This window comes from Otolemur garnettii, unplaced genomic scaffold, assembly GCF_000181295.1.
Source record: "Otolemur garnettii isolate 467f Iridium unplaced genomic scaffold, OtoGar3 scaffold00181, whole genome shotgun sequence".
Classification (NCBI taxonomy): Eukaryota; Metazoa; Chordata; class Mammalia; order Primates; family Galagidae; genus Otolemur; species Otolemur garnettii.
Window position 1 is genome coordinate 1,736,426 of NW_003852576.1, and position 5,641 is coordinate 1,742,066.

A 5,641-nucleotide genomic window follows, 5' to 3' on the forward strand; every position below is an offset into this window, starting at 1 on the left:
CTCCCTATGTTGCCCTGGGTAGAGTGCCATGGCATCACAGCTCACAGCAATCTCAAACTTTTGGGCCCAAGTGATTTTCTTGCTTCAGCCTCCCAAGTAGCTAGGATTACAGGCACCTGCCACAACGCCCAGCTATTTTTTGTTGCAGTTGTCATTGTTGATTTTAGCTGGGCTGGGCTTGAACCCACCAGCCTCGGTGTATGTGGCCAGCACCCTACCCACTGAGCTATAGGCACCGCCAATATTTATATATTTTCACAAGTGTATCGAACATTCCTTTATATTGCTGCTGTGGGGAATTAACACCATCATACCATAACATCAGGTGAGTTTCTGTTACTTATAAGGGGTTTGTAATGCAGAGGGTCATGGCTCCAGCTGCAGCAGCTGAGATGAGATATTCTGTTGCCTTTAACCATTCAGCTCTTCCCTCAGTTTTATATGATTTGATTGCACTGTAAAAGGAAAAGCAGAGTCCCCAGAAGCCTGCACCCCAGACATTTGGAGTTACTCCTTGATAAAGTCCCTGTAGTCCATTAAGTTTCCAAATGGTAGTCAAGCACTGTAAAATTCCTTTATATTTTGGTCTCAGTTCCAATCCATCACTCATGGCGAAGTGGATCTTCACGAGGTCAAGCAGGTGCACTGGGAGGTTGGACAAGACTCCTCCACTCATGCCTGCTACCAGGTTCTCATACCGGACCTGGAGGAAGACCATGCTCCCCGCTGACAACCTGGATGCTGACTGGCCCTGGCCGGTCACAGGCTCTGGGGCTGCAGAGGTGGGATGAGATACAGTGGCCACCACTGTAGCGACGATCCCTGCCCATCATAAACTTTTGTTATTTTTATAAATAAAATTTAAATTTGTAGAATTTATTTATATAATTTTATATCCTCATATAATGTTCTTCATCTTATTGGGAGATTTTTTTCTTTTTGAGACCAAGTCTCACTTTGTCACCCTCAGTAGAGTGCTATGGCATCATAGCTCACAGCAACTTCAAACTCTTGGGCTCAGGTGATCCTCTTATCTCAGCTTCCCTAATAGCTGGGACTAAAGGTGCCCACCATAATGCCCTGCTATTTTTAGAGATGAGGTCTTGCTCTTGCTCAGGCTGGTCTTGAACTCCCGGCCTCAATCGATCCTCCCACTTATGCCTCCCAAATCACTAAGCTTGTGGGCATGAGTCATTGCACTGGGCCTTATACCTTTAGTATTATTTATAAACAAGTCACCTTCTGAGATTCAGGGTTTCCCCCACCACAATGTTCTAATCTGGCTCTACTTCCCCCAACTTTCCTCCACCCCACAGCTAGGACTGTTAGGACATTTCCACTCATTTTCCTTTTCCACTATTCTCCTCTTTCCTATGGAAAATCTAGGACCCTCCTCCACAGATTTTAATACCCAGAGGACCTATTGTCTCTTACTGTGTTTCCCCGAAAATAAGACCTACCCAAAAAATAAGCCCTAGCGGATTTCTATGCATTTGTTAAATATAAGCCCTACCCTGATAATAAGACTTAGTGACTATGCAGATCTGCGTGGCTATGCAGATACACTGCATTTCGGGGCGGAGCAATAAGGAAGACTGGAATACCTTTTACTGCCACAGCTCCTTTCTCCCAGCCATTCACATTTGTGCAGGTGGTAACCAGGGTGGAAGGCATCCTATTGGGCACGAGCGAATGGCTAGGGGAAAGGAGTTCACACATCACTAGCACCAGCCCCACCACCAAGGTCGGCTCCCCTGTCAGGTTCCAGAAGAAGATGACCTAACTGTATTTGAATAAATGTAGATCGTTGTATTACACTTAATACTCTGAAAATAAGCCCTAGTGCATCTTCTTGAGAAAAAATAAATATAAGACAGTGTCTTATTTTCGGGGAAACACGGTAGCTTCAATTAGAAAGTCTTCTATATAAAGCAACTAAGAAGTCCAGCCTTACCTATTTCATAGACCGTTTGGAACCTAAAATGGGAATACTTCTCTGCAAGGACTTTGTGAACTATGAGCTGGTATATGAACATTACGGAGAGAGGATTTGTAGAGAGGACGTGACGTGTGTGTCTCAGTCTCCATGGACGGCTACCAACAGGTGGGATGCCAGTCTCTGGGCCTCTGTGCCATGAAGACACAGCACTTCAGTGGAATTATTAGGCACAAAAGCATCATTACTTGGTAGTTTATTAAGTAGTAAATGCATTTAATGGACACATACTAAAGGTGACATCTTAAGCGAGCAAAATCAATTAATATCTTAGAAAGCTAAATATCCCACAGAAAAGGGGCTCTGGGCAAGGAAGTTCCCATGGGAAGGAATAGTTTTGAAACTAGGGGAAGTGCGTGGAAACGGCTCCAAGGGAGGTGTCTGAGAGAAGTTTCCGAGGGAAGAGTAAAGGAGCAGACAGTGCCCAGAAGAGGAGAAAGTGAAAGAAGCTGCCAGCAGATTTTGGCTTTTTCATAGGCGTTGCCTTTTGTCCCTACTGGCTGAGAAGTTCAAGGTCATACACGATGCAAGTGAAGACAGACACACCGTGCCACACTGTCCAGGCTACTTTCTCCACTCCTATGTCCCAGCACCTACATTCCGGGGCCTGAAATGCAATGAAAGCTATGTGCATAAAATTAAATTTTCTGACAGCCATGTGTAAAAAAAAAATCTGTGATTAATTTTAATAACATTTTAAGTTATCATATCCATAATAGTATTATTTTGGCATACCAATACTAAAAGTATGAATGAGATCTTTGACATTCTTGTTTTCTTATTAAATCTTTGAACTCTGGTGTGTATTTTACACTTACAGCGCATCTCAATTTGGACTAGTTCAAGTACTTGACAGCTGTATATGGCCAGTGGCGGGCTGAGGGAGGACAGTAAATACAGCACAACGCTGAACTCTCCCACCCTCACCTCTAGTGGAAATCACCAGGCAGCCACAGTATCCTTTTTTAATGAGTCCTGATGTGGCCTCACAATCCAGCACAGACAGACCCTCTTTTAGGACTGGCACTCCGACAGAAGGTCAATCCAGTAGAAGATTAGCCTCGGGAGGGTAGAGTTTGGTCTGTTTTATTCTCTCCCAGCACCTATATTTCAGTGCCTGAACTGTAATGGACACGCCCAACTACTTACTCAGTTAATTACATCTGTTTGCCATCTGAGTGGTAGAGTCAGTGAACACAGCTCTTTTCCAGTAATTATTATTGCCTGAAAATAATTTTAAATGAAATTTAAACATAAAGAGAACATTTTCAGAACTTGTGAATGTAAATAAATTCTAAATTAGTTTTAAAATTGAAAAGAACCAATCCCTCTCTTTTTTCATGGTTGTACTACTGCCAAATACAAAAATTTAACTTTTAAAGTCTTCCTAGTATGGGGCGGTGCCTGTAGGCTCAAAGGAGCAGGGCGCCGGCCCCATATGATGGAGGTGGCAGGTTTAAATCCAGCCCTGGCCAAAAAAAAAAAAAAAAAGACTTCCTAGTAGGCGTTATACTATGAAAAAACAAAGGAAGTTGGCCTAGGCCTGTATTTATTACAATGCACATTGTTTGGTGAATATGTTACTGTAGCATTATACAATAAAATCTAGGGCTGGGCACAATGGTGCATGCCTGTAATCCCAGCACTCTGGGAGGCTGAGGTGAGTGGATTGCTTGAGCTCAGGAGTTCAAGACCAGCCTAAGCAAGAGGGAGACCCCATCTCTACTAAAAATAGGAAAACTAGCTAGGCATCGTAGCAGCCACCTGTAGTCCCAGCTACTTAGAGCCGGAGGCAGGAGGCTCATCTGAGACCAAGACTTTGAGGTGGCTGTGAGCTATGATGCCATGGCACTCTACTCAGGGAAAATAATCTAAACACTCTGCCAAGTTCTCTATGATTTCAGCCTATTTCTTACAGAATTCCTTTTAGAAGCACAGGATCAAATAAGCAGGCTTATTCACAGCAATCAATCACATTTTGGACTTAAGTCATTGCATTTTAGAGCTTTAAAAAAGGCTCTAAAGAATGTTAGTAATTATGGTCATTGTCATAATTATTAATAATAACTATCATTTGAGGAGTATTAGTAATGTTCTTAAGAGCAATGCTAAGGGTTTCACATACATGATCGCACTAAAGCCTTAAAATAATGCCAAGCATCATCCAGCCAACACATAAAGTATCCAGGATTAAAGCCTTGGTTTTGCTTGACTCTCACATCTGGAATCCTGTCCACTCGGTTAGTCCAACTTGTCCATTTTTGTAGATGGGAAAATAACCAAGCCCAGCAAAATTATATGAGTTGCCCAAGATCACACAGCTAGTAAGAGGCAGAACCTGACTAAAATCTACAGTTCCTGCTCTTAAGGCCTGATTCTGTCTTTTACACAACACCGTCTGTAAGCACAGAGCACGGGGCACATAACTTTACTTAAGGTTTTTGTTTTTATTTATTTTTTATTTTTTTATTTTTTTATTTTTGAGACAGAGCCTCAAGCTATGCCCCTGGGTAGAGTGCCGTGGCATTACAGCTCACAGCAACCTCCAACTCCTGGGCTCAAGCGAGTCTCCTGCCTCCGCCTCCCAAGTAGCTAGGACCACAGGCGCCCGCCACAACGCCCGGCTATTTTTTTGGTTGCAGCCGTCATTGTTGTTTGGCAGGTCCGGGCTGGGGATTCAAACCCGCCACCTTAGGTATACGTGGCTGGCGCCTTAGCTGGTTGAGCTATAGGCGCTGAGCCAAGGTTTTTGTTTTTAAATCATTGCAGTTAAAAAGCTGACCTTCAAATAGAGAAAACCAGTGATGACTGACTTTTAGTGTATTTTGCAATCAACAGCAAAGAACTGTATTCAGTAGCCAGGATGCAGCTTGGGAAAGCAAGATTGAGGCACTAACTGGGATACATAATCACTGATCCTGATCACAAACAGAGCCGATGAAGTGAACCATTATCTGTGAAAGTGGATGGACATGAAACGTTACTATGGCATAGCCACAGTAGAGGAATCCGTGGAAAAGCACTGAAAGTCTTGGTGCTAAGAAGCATGGCAGTTGATTTAAAGGGGAGAGTGTTGCCCACACAGTGGATCCCTCCAAAGGGCTCTTCCCTACCCTCCCTGTACTTGTGAATCTCCAGCACCTGGATGGCTGGGGGCCAGGGGCTGGGGCAGAGCCTCAGCTCTGGCCTGAACGTTCAGCTCTGGAAAGCAGCAGGTGCCTTGTCAATCTCAGTAAGCCCCAGGAGGACTTAGAACAATGGCCTCCTCAGTCCTGGCTGTCATGGCCAGCTCTCCCCAAGGCCACCTCCCTTCCTCTAAGTCCCTTTTTATTGAAGTCAGTTGAATGCTGTCTTATCCGAATTAAGGGGGTTTGGGCTACTCGAGGCCACAATTAGATTTTTATGCCACCTGGACATTAAAAGTTCATTTCCAGGCTTGGCACCTGTGGCTCAAGCAGCTAAGGTGCCAGCCACATACACCTGAGCTGGCGGGTTCAACTCCAGCCCGGGTCCACCAAACAACAATGACAACTACAACCAAATAATAGCTGGGTGTTGTGGCGGGCACCTGTAGCACAGCTACTTGGGAGGAGGAGGCAGGAAAATCGCTTGAGCCCAGGAGTTGGAGGTTGCTGTGAGCTGTGA

At 44.4% G+C, this 5,641-nt stretch overlaps 1 pseudogene; it reads right to left on the reverse strand.

Moving 5' to 3' along the window:
• Positions 1-226: 226 nt before the first annotated feature.
• On the reverse strand, positions 227-1,674 carry LOC100949398 (annotated as a pseudogene).
• Positions 1,675-5,641: the final 3,967 nt, after the last annotated feature.